Genomic DNA, 17,870 nt, shown 5'->3' on the forward strand with positions numbered 1-17,870 from the left:
ATGTGTAGTATCACAATATATGTCCAGAAATGTTACTGTTCTTTGAAAAAGTTATTGCCGTTTCATGTTTATCTTAGTATATCCTCACAAAGTTTTCAATAAATTTTGTACATTCTCGATGGCATCACACACAATTCTGCATTTAATATTTGTATCCACATTATACAATGTATTAAGTTTTGGATGGGCGATTACTCATAATTATGTATATAAAAAAATCACTACTTTGCTATATTTACTACCAACGATAATGATAATTTTAGGATAAAAATTGCCTTGTTTGTAGAATGTATTGTTAAAATCCACTAGTGCAGGAAATTACTAAAATAAAGGGCAATAACTCTTTCAAATATCTATGATATAGATGGAGATTACCTTGAGATAATGAATAACAAATTCATGTTGTTTTCAATCTATTTATTAACAAGGAAAATTTCAGGTACAACCTAGCATACATGTTTTGCTAGAAATTGGGAGAGCATTAAAAAAATGGGAATAGAGGTTTGTGAAGAAAGAACATGTCTCCCCTTATTTAATATCAGCCTTGATCAGTTTACGGAAGATTACAGGGCTATTAAAAGTTACTGAGAAGTTATTGTCCAAAACAAGAAATTATTGGAACCAAAGGACCATAGGCTGGAGCAAGATCAAGCACAAAAAATAAAAAAGGGCAATAACTTTTGCAAAAATAGTCAAAATGCTCTATACAAGTACATCATGATTATAAAGCCTACAAAGTTCCAAGGAAATAGGTCCAAAAATGAAGCTGCTAGGTGCCTTGAAATAAACAAAGGGCAAACACTTTTGCAAAAGAAACAAAAAATGTCAAATTAAAATTCCTTTCAGGAAATCAACTACATCTCATGAAAATGCATAAAAAGATTCAAAACATTGATAAAAATGTAACTCATCCACAGAAAGAAAGCCCTGTTCTTCATTTGGTGATAAAGGTGTACAGCATTATTTTTTGTGAAGATTTCTGCAACGGTTTGTTGGTTTCAAAAGATAAAGCCTGGACAAGAAACTGTTGGAAAAATTCACTTATTTGACCTTTGTATCAAGGTCACAGTGACCTAGCTAGCAGCTAGTTCTGCAAAGATATATATATATACTTTTTAGAAGTAATTACCCAGACAAGAAATTGTTGAAAGACCGGTACAAATACAAAATATTTCCATACTTTCAAGGGGAGACATGTACAGAATGAGGATGTTTGCCAGCCCACATAAACATACATTTATGTGTACCGTATTTATCTTTAATAAATCCCTTGCCCTAGCATTTAAGTTTAGTAACAAAATTTTGGGAGTACATATTTATATTACTTATTTTTTGGTAAAATCAATGATTCTTCAAAAAAAATTTGGTGAGGGAATGGCTAATTTTTTGGCATGGGCTTATTTGCAGATAAATACGTTAAGCTGTTACCAGTTCTGCCACGGGGAGGCCTCCTCAACAGAACCACCTGAAACAGAAAAAAAGGGAAAAAAAAAGAAAAAGATGGTCTGGGTCCCGTCCGACCCCGTCTGATCCCGTCCGATCCCGTCCGTTCCCGTCCGATCCCGTCTGTGGAATAGATATAATAGCTTTTATTAGACCAACCCCAGTAAATGGGAATCACTGTAAATATTACATACACTGTATGATACAGCATTTACAGGTTTACTATTAATTGCTGCTAACAATACACTTATCCCTTCCAAGAAATGTCCTCAAATTAGTATAAGAGAATAAGAGCTAGCAAGATGTTGAGTTTATTTTTCTCTGAAACTGCACAAAATATATTGGATATTTGTTATAATGTGTGGCGTCATTCTTTTTGAAGTGAGGGATTGGTCTTACAAAAGTTGACACGAGAGGATTGTCAGTTTCCTATTTGGACAGGTACATGGGAATACATTTTTTGGCCCAGGGACTTTACTAAAAACTTTTTTTAAACGCTAATACAGAGGAGCCCACTTATTTGCATATCACTTATTTGATATAAATTCTCAGGTCCCGATTTTCTTCTTCTTTATATCTTTGTATTTTAATCCCGTATTTGAAATGAAACAAATTTTGGCCCGTTTTTGTGGGTCCGTCAAAGTTTTGATTTTGACCTTGTATCGATAGTTATGTTGCAATACACACCTGGGGTTTGGTGGGGCATGGCAGTCCATCCTTATAGCCAGGATTCTTCAAGTTTACGCAACCTTGACTCCAAATAGACTTCAAAGCAATAAAGATATCGGAAATCACAAGATGGCTAATTCAAGTCTCAACTAGATCCGTCCATTCCTCTCCAAGTATTCAACTCAAGACACAAACAATCACCCTATACAAGATTTACAAGCAATAACAGTCCGACACATGGTGGTCCATTGGATTACCAGGCCTGGACCACACAGACCTGGCGCTCCAATCATGATGCTGTATTGCTTAACTTGTACCAGATTCATGTCTGTGCCACGAGTTAAACATTGTCAAGGAAGGGACGGAACGAATGAGAAATGAATGAACCATCTTGAGATAACAAAGATCCCCATTGCTATGTCATCTATCCAGAGTGAGATCACGCTCCCTTTGGAACCCTGACCCGGTGAATGTCCTGACGTTAGACACTCCCCTGCAAATAACATTCTCAATGTTATTTTCAAATGTTGAAAATAAAACAAATGTCCAGGGTATCGTTTCACAAAGCTTCGTAACTTACAAACGTTCGCAGGTATTTACGAAAAAGTTACGCAAAACTTACAAAGTTCTTATAAGTGCGTTTCACAAAGGTGTTCATAACTTTTTTCATATCTTGCGTCAAAACCATATGTTCTCTTGGTAAAAATATACCACTCTCTAACTTGGAGGTATATAAGGACTACATTTATTAGGTTAAAATTGTACGCCGGTCCTATTCCAGAGTCCCGTACACAGACTATGAACTTTATTTTGTTCCATCAAAACAACCGTATTATTGATAGATCAAATTTTCTTTACAATTTTCTATTTCATATTGTTTGTTATACGGTAAAATAAACAGTAACAACACAATTTTCACATATTTTGCTCAATGCCCATAGATATACTGAATGTTCTTAAAATATATTAACTGTTGGCACAGCCTGCAAATATAAGTAGTTTCATGACAATGTCTATTTTGACGGCATCCCTCCTCAACATTCAAAACCCAGTTTCTACCTCAAAACAATCGCGCACAAGGCATAGTAGTTCTCTTATGCTGATTTGTTATTGAGGAAGACGTCATTTTCTATTCCATAGGGCATGCTTGATTTCGTTAGTTGCGATGCGGTGGATATGGTTTTAAGTTACGCAAGGTTTTGTGAAATGCTTAGTAATTTGTAAATCTGACTTAAGCAAAAATTTGTAACGAAGCTTTATGAAACGATACCCAGAGGCCTTATTAGTCACCCGAGATCTTGTCTATATGCTCGGTCTATATGTGAGCATAAAGACACTGTCTGCTTAGAAACCAATATTTAACATACAGTCAAACCTAAGTATAATGGACACCCAAGGGACAATGAAAAAAGTGTTTTTTTTATAGAAAGGTATCCTTTATATAGAGGATTACTTTGTTTAATGAGTTAAATTAGGAACCAAGCAGGAATAGTTTGATTACCGTTTACTGTATATATCTCCTGACTTTTTCTATTTAAACACTAACAAAACAAGATAACAGAAATTATTACTTAATTTTCAAGATCCATCCAACACAAAATTTCAATTTTGATATTTTGTTAAGATATTTGAAATATCTTTTTTGATAATTTAACATACACAAGGTTCATTATGTACCAAAAAAACATCAATAAAAAACATGAAAAAAGTGCATATCTCTCTAATGATTATGACTTCTCATAGTTTATTAATCATTACAGATATATTTTCCGAAATCCATGTAGTGATTTTATTTGTACATAACATTCATTGAAGAAAGAAAAAATATACTTGAATCCGGATCGAACTTCTTCCTTAATATATACTATACTTAAAGAAAGTGGTGGCTGACAATTTAAACTATGTACTTGCTAGTTGCATCCATTCAAATTTGCATAAATAAAATAATTGTCTACTGTCACCATTATAATTGTGTCAACTATAAACATATTTACATGATTTTCATAGGGGGTTCTTTGCACTGTCAATTATGGACAGGTATCCGCTATACACAGGTTTGACTGTATATATATATATGACCCTCGTGACCTTGAAGGTACCTGTATGGGCCAAGGTCATTTGTCTTATTTAACTTCATCAAGGTATGCTACTGGACTAACACTCACAACCCTTGATTTAAACTGCAAAGGGCTGTAACTATTGCAACCCAATGTTGAAATAACTCAGGATGTTGTGAAGCTTACAGCATACCAAATTTCATAGAAATCTATTCACATTCATGCAATTATGCTCACAAGGTTCAATGTTAACAAGAGGCCTATAAGTCTAAATGCTCACCTGATTAGGTAATTATTGCTCTTAACCTTACTAAGACAAGACATTACATGTAGATTTTAATTTAAATTTTCTAATTTAAAAAAAAAAAATGTTTCAATGTGTTTAAAATTCAGGTTTGTGAAATTCTCAATTTTTTTTTGCTAACCCTGATAAAAATTCTAGCTCCATGCACTTTTGTGACTTTCAGTATATTTTCATTAAAAACAAATAATTTTTGATATTGTTCAGTCTTTATCTGTTTTCTGTGTGAATATAATTCTGTCTTTATCTGCAGTTTCTCTGCGAGTATAAGGTTACAACTATTGCGAAAGAAAGTAACTTTTCAGTATAAGAAGTTTACATACACTATAATAAGTAGAAGATTAATATACACACGGATTTTAGTTTTCTGGGTGAACATGTTTCTGACAGTATACATACCCAACTATGAGAATTAATTTCAGAAATTTACAGCTACTAATTTGATAAACCAAAGCTTGATTACAAATATTATCACTTCTCTAAAATAGCTTCTGGTTTCATGTCAATAGTACACTTGAAATTAAGTAATTAGTCATCCTAATCCACTTCTTTCTAGATATTCTATTCCATATAATAAAATAACTGTATTATTAGGAAATGTCACTTGAACATTCATATCAAATCTTTTTACTATGAAGCTAAGAATATTCGAGTTAAAAGATAAAATGATTTTAAAGATGGCAGTCATGGCAGCCATCTTGAATTTGTGAGGACCTGTTACTAGTCATTAATATCAGTTGAGGAAATTTTACAGACGATGGATGCTACTCCATGACAATAACTCGCATGAGCCTTTGGGCTCAGGTGAGCTAATAAACCTGCAAAGGGCCATAATTATTAACATGTACAATTATGAAGCAAAAAGACCCTACATATAAATATTTAGAAAGATTCATCAAGTTACCTGTCAGATATAGTGGTATAAAAATCCAACTATCAAAATTCACAAGTGTTATCAGAAGAAATGTAGGTTGAAATTGAGAATTCAATTTTTAAAAGTAGGTCAAAGGTCAGATCAAAGTCAGCAGGTACATCAATGTAGCACCAACGGAAATGTCTTGTCACAAGGAAAACATCAAATATGAAAGGCCAATCTCATAGTCAATAATACCGTAAAACATCAAATATGAAAGGCCAATCTCATAGTCAATAATACCGTATTTACTGTGTATAAGCCCAGGGGGCTGGTTAGTGCACTGAAAATGAGGAGAAATTTTGGGCGCCATCTTAGAAACAAAGATAGCTCGCTACATTGATGATCTATGACCAAACTATTTTATTCTATTCAGATCTTCCGATAACAAATTACAGATGACGAGTAAAATTGTAAAAAAAAATTACAAGGTTCGGAAAACATGTTCAGTCACAGACAAATAAAAATATATGAACCATTCTTTTTCATTCATGTTCTATTTTCACACAAGTAGATATAGGCACCAAGAAATATTTTACAGAACACCTATATCTGTTTACTAGCATGACTGGCACTATTATGGTAGACTACACAAGCTTCATCAATAGTATTGATAACGTCTATGGTTTGTATATTGTACAGGCTATAAAAAATGGAGGATGAGTTTATTCCCAAAAAAATGGGGAAATACCCAGAAAAATATGGTATCATGTGGCCAAGGTTAAAAGTTTTTAAAAAGTAGGTCAAAGGTCAGCAAATGTAGTAGTACCAATAGAAAGGTCTTGTCATAAGGATCATAAGTTGTATCCTCATTAGTATCGACACAGCAGCATTAAAACTTCAAAATACTTAAAACTTAAAATACCTCTATTTTTATCTAGATCTTACTGTCTAAGCCTTACCTGAAGGACATGGCACTCATGCTTGTGATGCAGCCAAAGCGTGGATCTCGCACATCTTACTGTTGAGAGAAATAAAACTAAAATTAGCACAGAGTAGTAAAGGCTGGTCATGAGAACAAAGGCAAACTACTAACCAGTGCTCCAGATAACTTTTTGACAGGAGGGGTTTTCACTCCAACCCCCACAAAGCAAAGGGTTTTTTTACCCCTCATGTCACAAAGTGAAGAGTATTTCTTAAGTTTTCAACTTTTTAAACTATGTTCAAAAATACCGTATACATATTGGATTCAACAAGAGGAAACATACCAAAACAAAAAAGACCCGTAGTAAATTGGTGCTAAGGTTTTATTTACTTAATGTTAAATCTTCCGATTTGTTTTCGCATATGTCGTCATTATCATCAACATCTTCGACATCTTCAGAGGTTGTTACATTATGATTATCGCGATTTTTTTGACGACTTTGAGTATCCATTGCACTAGCATGGTCTTCCGACATTTCATGACGCCTAAGCGCACTTCTCTGAATATTCGAACAGCCTCTAGTAAAAGCATTGTCTTTTTTACATTTTAAACACAACGAGCATTTTAAGTTCAGAACATTATATTTACATCCCTCTCGAGTCCGACTGGCCCACAATCATGACAATCTCTACCTTCAACCATTCGTAACATTTAGTCCATGAATCGATCGTTCCTCGTTTTGACAACGTCCTGTGATGCTTTCTACCTATTCCTTGAATAATTTTGTCTAATACTTCTCTGATGAATATTTCGGTATTACGATCTGGGCATTATTCTTTCTTTGAAAAGCCCATTTCAAACAACAATGACTGGTTTTTTGATAGCGCCATTGTTTATAATCACCATCTTTAAAGCGCTTTCTATGAACGGTAAAAATACGCTAAGTTTACAAGCGTCTCTGTGACATGCTACACATACATTCTAAACAGTTGAAAAATAGAGCCGGTAGCTGACGCAATTATCCGGATTTTATTACGTTTATGACGCAAGTTCATGTTTTTTTCTTGCGTTTTTTGCATAAAATAGCGCGTAAAAACACATTCACGCAGGCTATCTGGAGCACTGTACTAACTACTATGCTTTTCTCTTTGTTTACTAATCATTTAATCAAAATCTTCATGGAATAAAGTTGTAACAAACCTCAACTGACAAAATCAACAATTGTATTTTCCTCATCAGACTCAATATTCAAAGGGAACCTACAGGCGAAGTTTGAAACATATGACACCAGTCCTTCAATTGTCAAAATCGAAGAAATAATGATAGCAAGTCGTCTAGGGTAATATTTACTGGACAACATACAGCCATGGCAATATTAACAAGATATCCTATAGACACACCCAGGACAATATTAAGATATCCGACAGCCACACCCAGGACAATATTAACAGGACAGCCACACCAAATATTAACTGGATAACAGACAGCCACACCAAATACTAACTGGATAACAAACAGCCACATCAAATATTAACTGGATAGCGATCAGCCCCACCAAATATTAACTGGATGACAGACAGCCACACCAAATATCAACTGGATGACAGACAGCCACACCAAATATAAACTGGATGATAGACAGCCACACCAAATATCAACTGGAAAACAGGACAGCCACACCAAATATAAACTTGGTAACGAACAGCCACACCAAATATAAACTTGATAACAAACATCCACATACTAAGCAATTCAAACTGAACAATCTTAAAAGATGGCTATACCTCAACTAGGTAACTTATATGAAATGGAAACTGGGATTTAATTTGCTGTGTATAATTCTACTACAATATTTCATTGGAGCCTTACCTTGCCATATGGACATGCCCTGCTCTACGGAGACTATAGTCCTGCCACTATGTCCCACCCGTAGGATCTTGGTGACCTGATCCTATTGGACTGCCCCACACTGAATCTGGAACAAGAATTTTACTGTGCTCACATCAATAACATCAAAACAATTCCACCATTTAACATTTCAGTACATGGCTAATTTTGATTTTTCATTTCTAAATAATGAATGAATCAATGCAAGAATAAAGAGCCATTTACACCTTAAAATAATTTAACTCGTTGCTGTAAATGTATACTATTACAGAAACAGTTATTATTTGCCGAAGTTTGATGTTTAATGAGATCAATCACCATATAATCAGTATCAAATAGAAACATTACACATGGCATTGTATAACTGTTCCTCACTCTAACATGGACTAAAAAAATAGATTTCCTTAATTGTATGTATACTACTTACATCAAGTGTGCAAAGCAGTTAGCTTTCGGAGACCGACAGGGGCTCCAGCACCACATCCAGGTACTTGGGCTTGCTCTGGACCTATCCATCAGCCTGATGGCTGGAATTAGAAATGGTAAACAATACAAACCAACTCAACGACACATCGACAATTATTATAGCAATGCACTCAACAGTTCATCAAATTCTTTTATAAAACTTTTAAAACGCAATCTTCTTTGGGCAGAGGAAAATCTTTCTGAAAGCCACTTAAATCACCAATTTCACAGGAATTGCCAAGGTGAAATACAGGACAAAAACTGCTAAACTTAACTGGAGATTTAGTTTTGTAAACAGAAACAAGTGTTAAAATCTGTACAGCATTTGTTGGATAAGAAATTCACAAAATGCTACCTCCAGAGAAACATTTCCAATCAAACAGAAGATTTGTCCTACATTTAAATACTGCTTGTAAGAGTTATCCCCCTGTGAGCACAGAATATTTGCACAAAAATGAAATAAAGGGGAGATAACTCCCTTTTACATGGTAACAAGTTATTTTTGTTTCTATATATGGTATGGTAATGTCTTTATTCTTCCATAATCTAATATCTATCATAATCTGTTGCTGCAAGAAAGGTTATGATAATATTGCTCTTTGAAATAAAAACGCCTAAAAAATAAACTCTTGCTTATAGGTTAAGAGTTTCTCAACTAAAACTATATTCTAGATGTAACTATCAAAAACATGCAAAGCAAACAAACATTCTTTAAATAATCATTAATTTGAAGTCATCATCCCCCCTATCTATAATTATAAGGTTTATATCCTAATCTAAACATTTATAATAATTCATAATTAAAATAAAATATTTATAATAATTTGGGGCCAATATATTTTAACCAGATATATATATTTATCATAGGTGAAGAGGAGTATGTACCTTAGATCCAGGCAACCACAGCTTTATGGAATAAACAGATTACTGCCACTCTGTCCATCCTTAAGGTCTTTATCGCCTTGTTGACAAAGATCCTTTGATGACTGGCTCTACACTGCTCCCTAAAAACAGAAATTGAATGGATTAGGGTTGGTAATCTTGACCATTCAAAATATCATCTAAAAAAAGACTTCACATTTTCACCAAAAAAAGTCACATTTATACAGAAAATTTTGTATCTTGTGCTGAAATTATTAATGTGTGCCAAATGTAATCATTACAAAATACTAGATAAACACCTAGTACTATTTTCTCTCAATATTTCTAGACATGACCTTTCACAATATTATGTCATGTAGTAAGAATTTATCTTGTCCTAGACCAAATCTGTTACCAAAATACTACTGTCTAATTACAAACTATGAAATCGTAACCATTGTAATATTGTCTTTCAAATTATTTATTATACTGCTATTTATACCGCTAGTGTGAGCACAGTCAGCTTTCCGAGACCTGGCAGGGCTCCTGATGCCACCTCTAGGCACGTCCCCCGTTCTGAAAATAGTGAAGATAAATGTTTATGTATTAAGCAATGTTTTTTGTCTCATAACAAAAGTGTTAAAATTACTGAATAATTTTTCATCTAATAGATTGGAAGAGAATATTATGAAATATTAATTATAATAAATATGACATTAAGATCTGTTTATTACCTTCCTTGACGGAGGGGCTTGCTGTTCAACAGATTGGAATAGAGAAAATTATAACGAAAAATTAACTATAATAAAAATTGTAGTAAGATCTGTTCATTACCTCCCTTGACCGAGGGGCTTGCTTTTCTGTCAGACAGATAAGTTGACCCTTCACCCCAATCAGACTTTCCAACACCGGAGTATCTTTTACTACAAGAGACTTATTGCAGAACAACTACCCTTACCCGCCCCAATTACAACAGAATTTAACCCCGAAATATCAGTGATAAAGTACTAGAACCTAGACAGCCACATGCCCCCCTTAGGGTCCATCATGGAGGGGATCATGATTTCGCCTAACATGCAGCCGTCAAGGCCTAGCACCTCATCAATGATATTTCCTGGCTTAAAAACTACTGCAAAAGAAACGAGAAGTGGTGCTGAACTGAAATAAATCTATTGAGCTCCAGATACCACCAGCACCAGATCACCCAACCAGAGCTAGGAGTACCACCTATCCTGACCAGGATCTCGTCCTTTTGCCTGTGGACAGTCCTATCAAGGAAACATAAATGGTCTGGGTTTACGAAGTGTTTATCCGGAATAGAACATTGACTAGGCCCAACTATTGCGGGCATTTTTAACTACTGCAATACTATTACAGTTTTTGAAAATACTGATTAACTATAGTGATATATATACCACCGTGTTTTTCTGGGTATTTTGGGAAAAATTCAATTTGCCAAACTGGGAAACTTTTAGTGCAAACGGGTAATAAATTGGGAAATGTTTTTAACCCAACCACACTCATCAAATGATTATAAGCTTTACGAAACTGTGACAGCATGGTCGAGATTGTGTTCTTTTTGATAAAGCATTACTGCAACATAGATTGATCACTTTCGGAATCCTCAGATGTGATAACACCACATATGAAGCACATCCGAGGTATTCCGACTGGGATTTGGTGCGAAAACTTCATAAAAAACGAAACTGGGAATTTTTTTTCTGGATTTAAAAAGTCGTCATAAAATTTTGGAAACTTTCAAGTTTTTGGGAAAAAATAATGCTTAAACGAATTGGGAATGGGATTGTTTGGCGCACTCAATTATATAGGCAGGAAAAACACTGAACCATCACTATAGCATTGCAATTTACTAATGGAAACTTACCAGAGATTAACGTGGCAATTCACTGTTTGTTCATTTTTATTTACTTAAAAAGTGCTTTGATGCTAACAAATTAAAGTACCAGTATGTTGTTTTGTTTTTTAAGAATCTGAAATGTCCCCTACTCAGCAACTGGTGACCAGTATTTAATTTTAAAGAGATGGACAGGGTGCATGATTTAAAACAAAACTGAACATTGTTTGATGCAAATTGGCTACAAAGAAGTCCGAGGAACAAGAACATTGAAAATTTAGCTATACACAGTAACTATGACCTTTATATGTATGGCAATCTAGAAAAAATATCTAATAGAAATCTAAGGTCAATACGTAGGTCGTAGTGACCTACTTTGGTACACGACATTGCCTCACCTAGGTCAAGCCATACCCTAAATTAATGAAGTTCCAACAAGTTTAAGAAATTGAACCCATTTTTTTATGTAGGTCAAAGTTCAAAATACCTTATAAACAAGATTCAAACACCAAAATACCTAGTATAATCAAAATGCCAGTCTAAGAAACAAAATTAACTAGTAGCAATAAAAATATATCTACCTGATGGTCTGGGGTCAGTTGGCTTTGACATTGGCCTCAGGACGGCAGGGCCTAATGTCCATCCTGAAAAAAATAATACACTTGATTAATCTCTAATCTAAGTAAAATCTAAATCTTTCATTATGACAATTTATATATACAATCTGTTATTTTCTAATCTTAAAATGATTACTTTCTAAAAATATGGGGTTAAAGTAAAAACGTAAAATTGTAGCAAACTGAAAATCGAAATAGAATAGTACAATAAACAAATAGCCCTGTAATCATTTTATAAATAAAAAGCTCTATAACCCTTTTATTTTAACAAATGACCTTAGACTGTACTAGTAATTGCTTCAAGAAAGAGTACTGAACCAAAATATCCCTTTATAAATTGATAATACAAATTTATGACCCTACAGATTTATCCAAGATGATATTTTGAAACAAAATAATTAAAATACCTACCAGTACCATTGACAGACTTCCGCCCCGTCATGGACCTGCAAAAATTAAAGACCAATTAGTGATGTTAAGAATTACAATTGAATAGCTTGTCATCAGACTAAATTAACCCAACTTGTAATTCATAATTTGTAAATAAAAATATACCGTATTTGTGCAGGGCGCGGGTAATTGACAGTGGGGGTGCCCTTATTAAGATTAGTTATTCTGAAGTTTTATGAAACAAACTATACCTTATAGCAGAATACGCAAGGCTGTGGAAACGATAAAATATTTAAAAAAAAATTTTTTTGAATATAAAAATATTCCAGATGAAAACATCTATTCATTATCATATATTAAGCTTAAAACATCACTTGAATATTCCTGTAAACTTGTAAACCATGACAGCTGATCTTTAGACCAGAGAACGTGTTCCACCATTCATGTTCAAATGGAATTCTTTGTTTTCTATTTATAGACAGGTGATTTTCCAGATCATATCAGACGTTTTCTTTGACCCAATAACTGATTTACAATGTATTTTTACTAGCTTTCTGTCCTGTACAAGTTATTTATCAACAAGAATACTTTTACTTCAAATAAAGATGGGAAGTTATTATTTGTGTGTTTAGTTTCAGTTGCTCTTTGCACCGACATGTCATCTGTAGAAATACACAAAACGTGGCGAAAACTTGTATTAATGTTACTTATTTTGCTGAAGAAAATTGAACACGAAGTCGCAAAATTTTTTACATGAATTATTATTTTTGAACACCATTTTGACACTTCAGTCGAAAGAGTTATTTCCTTGAAAAAGGTAGGGGTGCCCTTATTAGGTCAAAGTACGGTATAGATATATATCGCTGCTATAACAAAACATGTCAACAGTCTGCTTCGAGTATTTATAAGCTCGATTTTCATTGTGATTTTTGGCTTTTTTGCTTTTTTTTTAAGTAACAAAACTATACCACAATTGAGGTTTGACAGTCAAGTTTGTGCATTATACGAAAGTTGGTGGTTTTCCCCAGTGTGATTCTAATATGCAACTACATTTGTAGCTATAGGTTTCTCTACGCATGCGCAAGTTGGCCAATACCCTTATTTTTATATGGTATTATGTCTCAATTGACAGTCAGAACTTCAAACGCCTGTGAATTAAGACGATTCATCATATTTTCAAGTTGCTACTTCGACAGTTGCATGCTTTCGGCAAATTTTTTTTGGCGGGAAAATATAAAAAAAAATTTCAAGTAATTTAAGTCCATCGTACTAGGCGTCAACATGCCTACGTGCTTTTTTCGTTTGGTACGAGTTAAGCTTGGTCAATAGAATGGGTCATATAGGGAAAATATGCAGACACTTAAGACAAGTGCCGGGAACACACATATTCAACTACTCGGCATTCATACGCTTTCTGAGAAAACGACTTATTGAAATGAATGATAACAATGTGTGAATTCAGTTAATTAATGGCTAATAGACATGTTTAACAGAGAAAATGTCGATCAAAGTATCTTACCGAAACGATAGGTCTTTCTCGCTTGACGGTGGCGGGAATACTGACTTGGCTCTGTGAAAACCCGTGCAGTATTTTGGACGCTTGGTGAATTGGGGCACCTCGAGGGGAAATAACCTCCAATAACGTATACCATCAGAAGTGACTTGCTATTACAAGGAGCACAAACTGTCCTTCACCGAGGAGAAAACGCAGTTTTAATAGCAAAAAATCATTCTATTTTAACACCAAAAGCCACTAAGATTATAATATATATATATGGTCGATCGACCAAAGTCGTTACAGACTCTCCCGTCCGGCCCCTATAGTTGTTCCAAACCACATTCGGATTATCCTCGGGTTGGCTATACCTACCCAAGGAGTTCTAGATGGCTCAAACCAGTCCGTCGTTAGTACTAGTCCTGCCTGCCCAGAGTGGTTCAAACCGTTACTATATATAACGTAATTTTTGTGTCCGTCACCGTGGAACAATTACCTAATGTTCCTGTTAACTATAATTTTCCTTTTAGTTCAAGACTGATACAAATTTAGATAAATATTCAACGTTGTCATCGCTATGGCTTGTCAACCGTTGCATTATTCAGTAATTTAGTATTTAAACTCAATGTGTTTTCATTTATATTGTATATTTCCCATTTGTATTCAGTATGTTTAAATTTGCATTGTATATTATTTGTATTCTATATTTCATCAATTTCATCAATTCATCCATTTGTCGTTGCTATTCGGTATACAGGTTTAAGTTTTTTAATGTCACAAAAAAAGACTTTGACGTCACTTTTCCGTCGTCGGCGGCAACATATCAGATTTGAGTTTAGCACCGTTACCCAAAACGTATGCTTTGTAAGTCTGACTTCAAACAAATGTTTAGATCTATATATTTAGATCACGTATATTGTAGTCACCGTGTACAACCCCCACCCCGGGGCTGGCACAGTAAGCCACGGAAGTGAATGAAAACGAAGTCTGGTAAGAACAAGTTTCTATATCGCTCCTGGATGATACTTGTCCAACTTTCAATACAGCGCACGGACCCCACAGATGTTTTGAACGCCCATGTCTGTGACTGAATATGGCATGCTATTTCAAACACTTCGACATTGCTTCGCCAGTCGGAGCAAATTCCGAGATTTCAGTTTTGAAATGCGATTTTTTTTTCTGATAGCAATGCAATGTATATTGATAATCTGATTGATGTTAGGCTTATCCAACACTCAAAGAGTTTATTTTCAAATAGCCCTCAGTTGAGTCAGTTGAGGTAAGGCGTGTGTCATGATCATATACCAAACCTAGATCCTTTTGGCCTGATTTTTTTATATTTCACCCATCGGAGGAAGACAGGAGATCCAGAGAGATCTCAGTACCCTCCATTTAATGATTTTAATCGGTCCTATGAAGTACAAGACACGCGTGTCAATGTATAGTTATCACGTAGTAGATATGGGTCTATTTGTCATTCGTATGATTGGTTGGATCTACAAACGGGAATTTGGGCTAGTATATCATGATCACATAATGAAAGAATTTGCCCCTTGTGTTTCAAGGTATTGGCGACGAGTACATTTTTTTTTTCTGTAGGACTCAGTATGTCGAATTCTACAATTATACATTCCAAACTAGATCACTGTACATATTCCTGTCGGATAAAAATCAAAGATCTAAGTTTAAAGTATTTCTTGTGCAATTGTAATCGTGTTGTATTGTATATTGTATACATGTCACGAGAGTATACGACATTTCTTTGTATAACCTTCAATGTGTGGGTTTATAATTCAAAGTGCTGTTAATAAAGGCTCCAATACGGCTATCTTTACGAATACATTTTATTATATATACGACGTTTAAAAAAACAGTACCAACAGAACGGTGACAGCAACCTGAAACATAAAGAACAATATCTGACCGACACTATACAGACGCGTGTAAACGCTTTCACGGATATTTAAATAACCTATTTAATACTTTATTTAATACTTCAGGTCAGAAATTTATAGGTAATGCTGGATTTTTTTTTGGTCAGGGTTCTGGAGGTCAAAATTTCGGAAAATGAAATGATTAAAGCAAATTTTGATATTTTGGGAATAAGATTTTTCAATAAGGGTGTCGGGGGGGGGGGGGGGGGGGTCAACTCCTATCCAGGTTGTTGTTGTTGTTAGGCAAAGGCGTTTATTTAAGGCTTATTAAAAAAAAAATCTCATCCGCTAGTGAATGAGAGTTTCAGAATTTCTCCTCTGCCACAAGGCAGTTCACATAAGTAGCTGAAGAGATTTATTATTAATAGTTTAACAATCAGGAGTACACTTTGCTCACTACGACATACATCTTATGTGTCTCGTGTAATTTTGGTCAGATTTGTGAAATAAATCACAGGCGACTGCATCTAGTTAATATTTATAGAAAAAATTCCGTATACATGTAAATAAAACAATACGGATCTATATTCTTGTTTTGTAATGTCTCAGTATGTTTGTACACCTAATTTCTTTTGAGCGTTTTCAATTTTAGAGAAACACATTAAATCTCAGGGGTATTAATCAATTTAATAGTGGATTGATAAGCTTCATTAAAAACATAGTCACTTCTAGATAATTGATAATGATACAGTATCATCGCTGAAATTTGAAAGAAATTCGCATGGTACACTGTTGGAGTTACTCCCCTTTACACGTATCCGCGATACGATTGCAACACAGGCATCTGCCAATCGCAACATCTCGGTGAAATTTCCGGCAACACTCGGAAATCTACTCCTTCCGAGTGTTGCCGGAAATTTCACCGAGATGTTGCGATTGAGGCGTTTGCATCTGATTGGCATTTATAGAAAAACATCAGTCCTTACTCCAGGGGCTAATATTTTTTTCTATAACAGTAACAAGATGCAGACACCTATGATTGAAAGTCCAGGGAATGAAAACGGTTGTATTTCAAGTGTAAATCGTTGTGCCGACTGTACCATTTTTATAGACAACCCGGTTGCGAATGCTCACTCAACTGAAAGTCAAAACGGTGCAGTGCCAAGAGAGACATTGGAAAGAAGAAAGTTATTTAGGAACTTGAGAGAAAGACTTCAAAAATGTAATCGCCTCTAACGGTCATGCAATGGCGGTAGCAAGTACAGTTCCTATACCCTACCTACATGCCAGAGAAATATTTGTTGTTGCACGAGACTATTCAAATTAGAACGGGCGTAGGATAACGGTTTCAACGATAATCTTTGTTTTCATACATAATCATTATCACAGGCGCTTGCATAGAAAATGCGATTTTCATTTTTTTATATGACGGTGGTATGTGTACTCTGTAAAGTACAAGGTTGGCAACTCCGCCACGAGCGAAACGGCACCCCATCTCACTTCAATTGACTAAAAACACATTTATTCAAACTGACACGGCGCATACTACACTACCGTCATCTAGAAACATTCATCTTTAACCTACCGTGTCACTCAATACGAATTGTTACATCCAAAACACAATATCCGTGAAAACATCGCCGAATTCCTCCAACAAAACACCATTTTTCAAACTGCTCCCTCAGCCTATCCAGATTCTTCATTTACATACAGGGTTGAAAGGTCATGCGATTTTATAATCGACTGTCACCAGGTGCATTGTTTTGGGTCATCTCGACATACTTTGTTTTACAGGTTCATGTACAGGACTTTGTTTGCGAGATCACTGACTAATTAGATAGCACGTGTTAATGCCAGTGATGAGATCGTCCCTTCCTTTTCTTCAACTGCATAATTTCGGTAGTTGTTGAACTTCGTTTTGAAATCGAAAGATTGCATGTAACGGTGTTCAATAACTTGCTCAAGACAGGGCCGGGGCATTATACGTATACCATGAACTAGCAGTATATCTGTAAACACATTGAAACTTATCTTGGTTGGCAAAGATGCAAGAGGTTGTGGCTCTAAAAGCTAGAATTAGAGGCAATGGGTTTTTTTTGTGCAAGATCTAGACCACATTTCATTTATTTTATCTTATTGGGTTTATTTGGTATGGCAACGTTATGACTAATCAGCTAG

The 17,870-nt window shown here is 34.9% G+C and overlaps 1 long non-coding RNA gene across 3 annotated transcripts; it reads right to left on the reverse strand.

Moving 5' to 3' along the window:
* Window positions 1–402: 402 nt before the first annotated feature.
* Window positions 403–13,921, reverse strand: LOC117315729. 3 transcript variants are annotated; one of them, XR_004529753.1, is made up of 11 exons: window positions 13,843–13,921; window positions 12,345–12,379; window positions 11,898–11,960; window positions 10,296–10,729; window positions 9,964–10,037; window positions 9,486–9,604; window positions 8,563–8,662; window positions 8,118–8,223; window positions 6,286–6,344; window positions 2,131–2,605; window positions 403–1,566 (listed from the first exon to the last, which is right to left on the reverse strand). It is a non-coding gene; the product is annotated as an uncharacterized LOC117315729 (long non-coding RNA). The 3 variants fall into 3 exon arrangements; XR_004529754.1 differs by lacking the exon at window positions 13,843–13,921 and adding an exon at window positions 12,698–13,065; XR_004529755.1 differs by lacking the exon at window positions 2,131–2,605.
* Window positions 13,922–17,870: the final 3,949 nt, after the last annotated feature.

Source organism: Pecten maximus, chromosome 17 (assembly GCF_902652985.1).
Source record: "Pecten maximus chromosome 17, xPecMax1.1, whole genome shotgun sequence".
Lineage (NCBI taxonomy): Eukaryota > Metazoa > Mollusca > Bivalvia > Pectinida > Pectinidae > Pecten > Pecten maximus.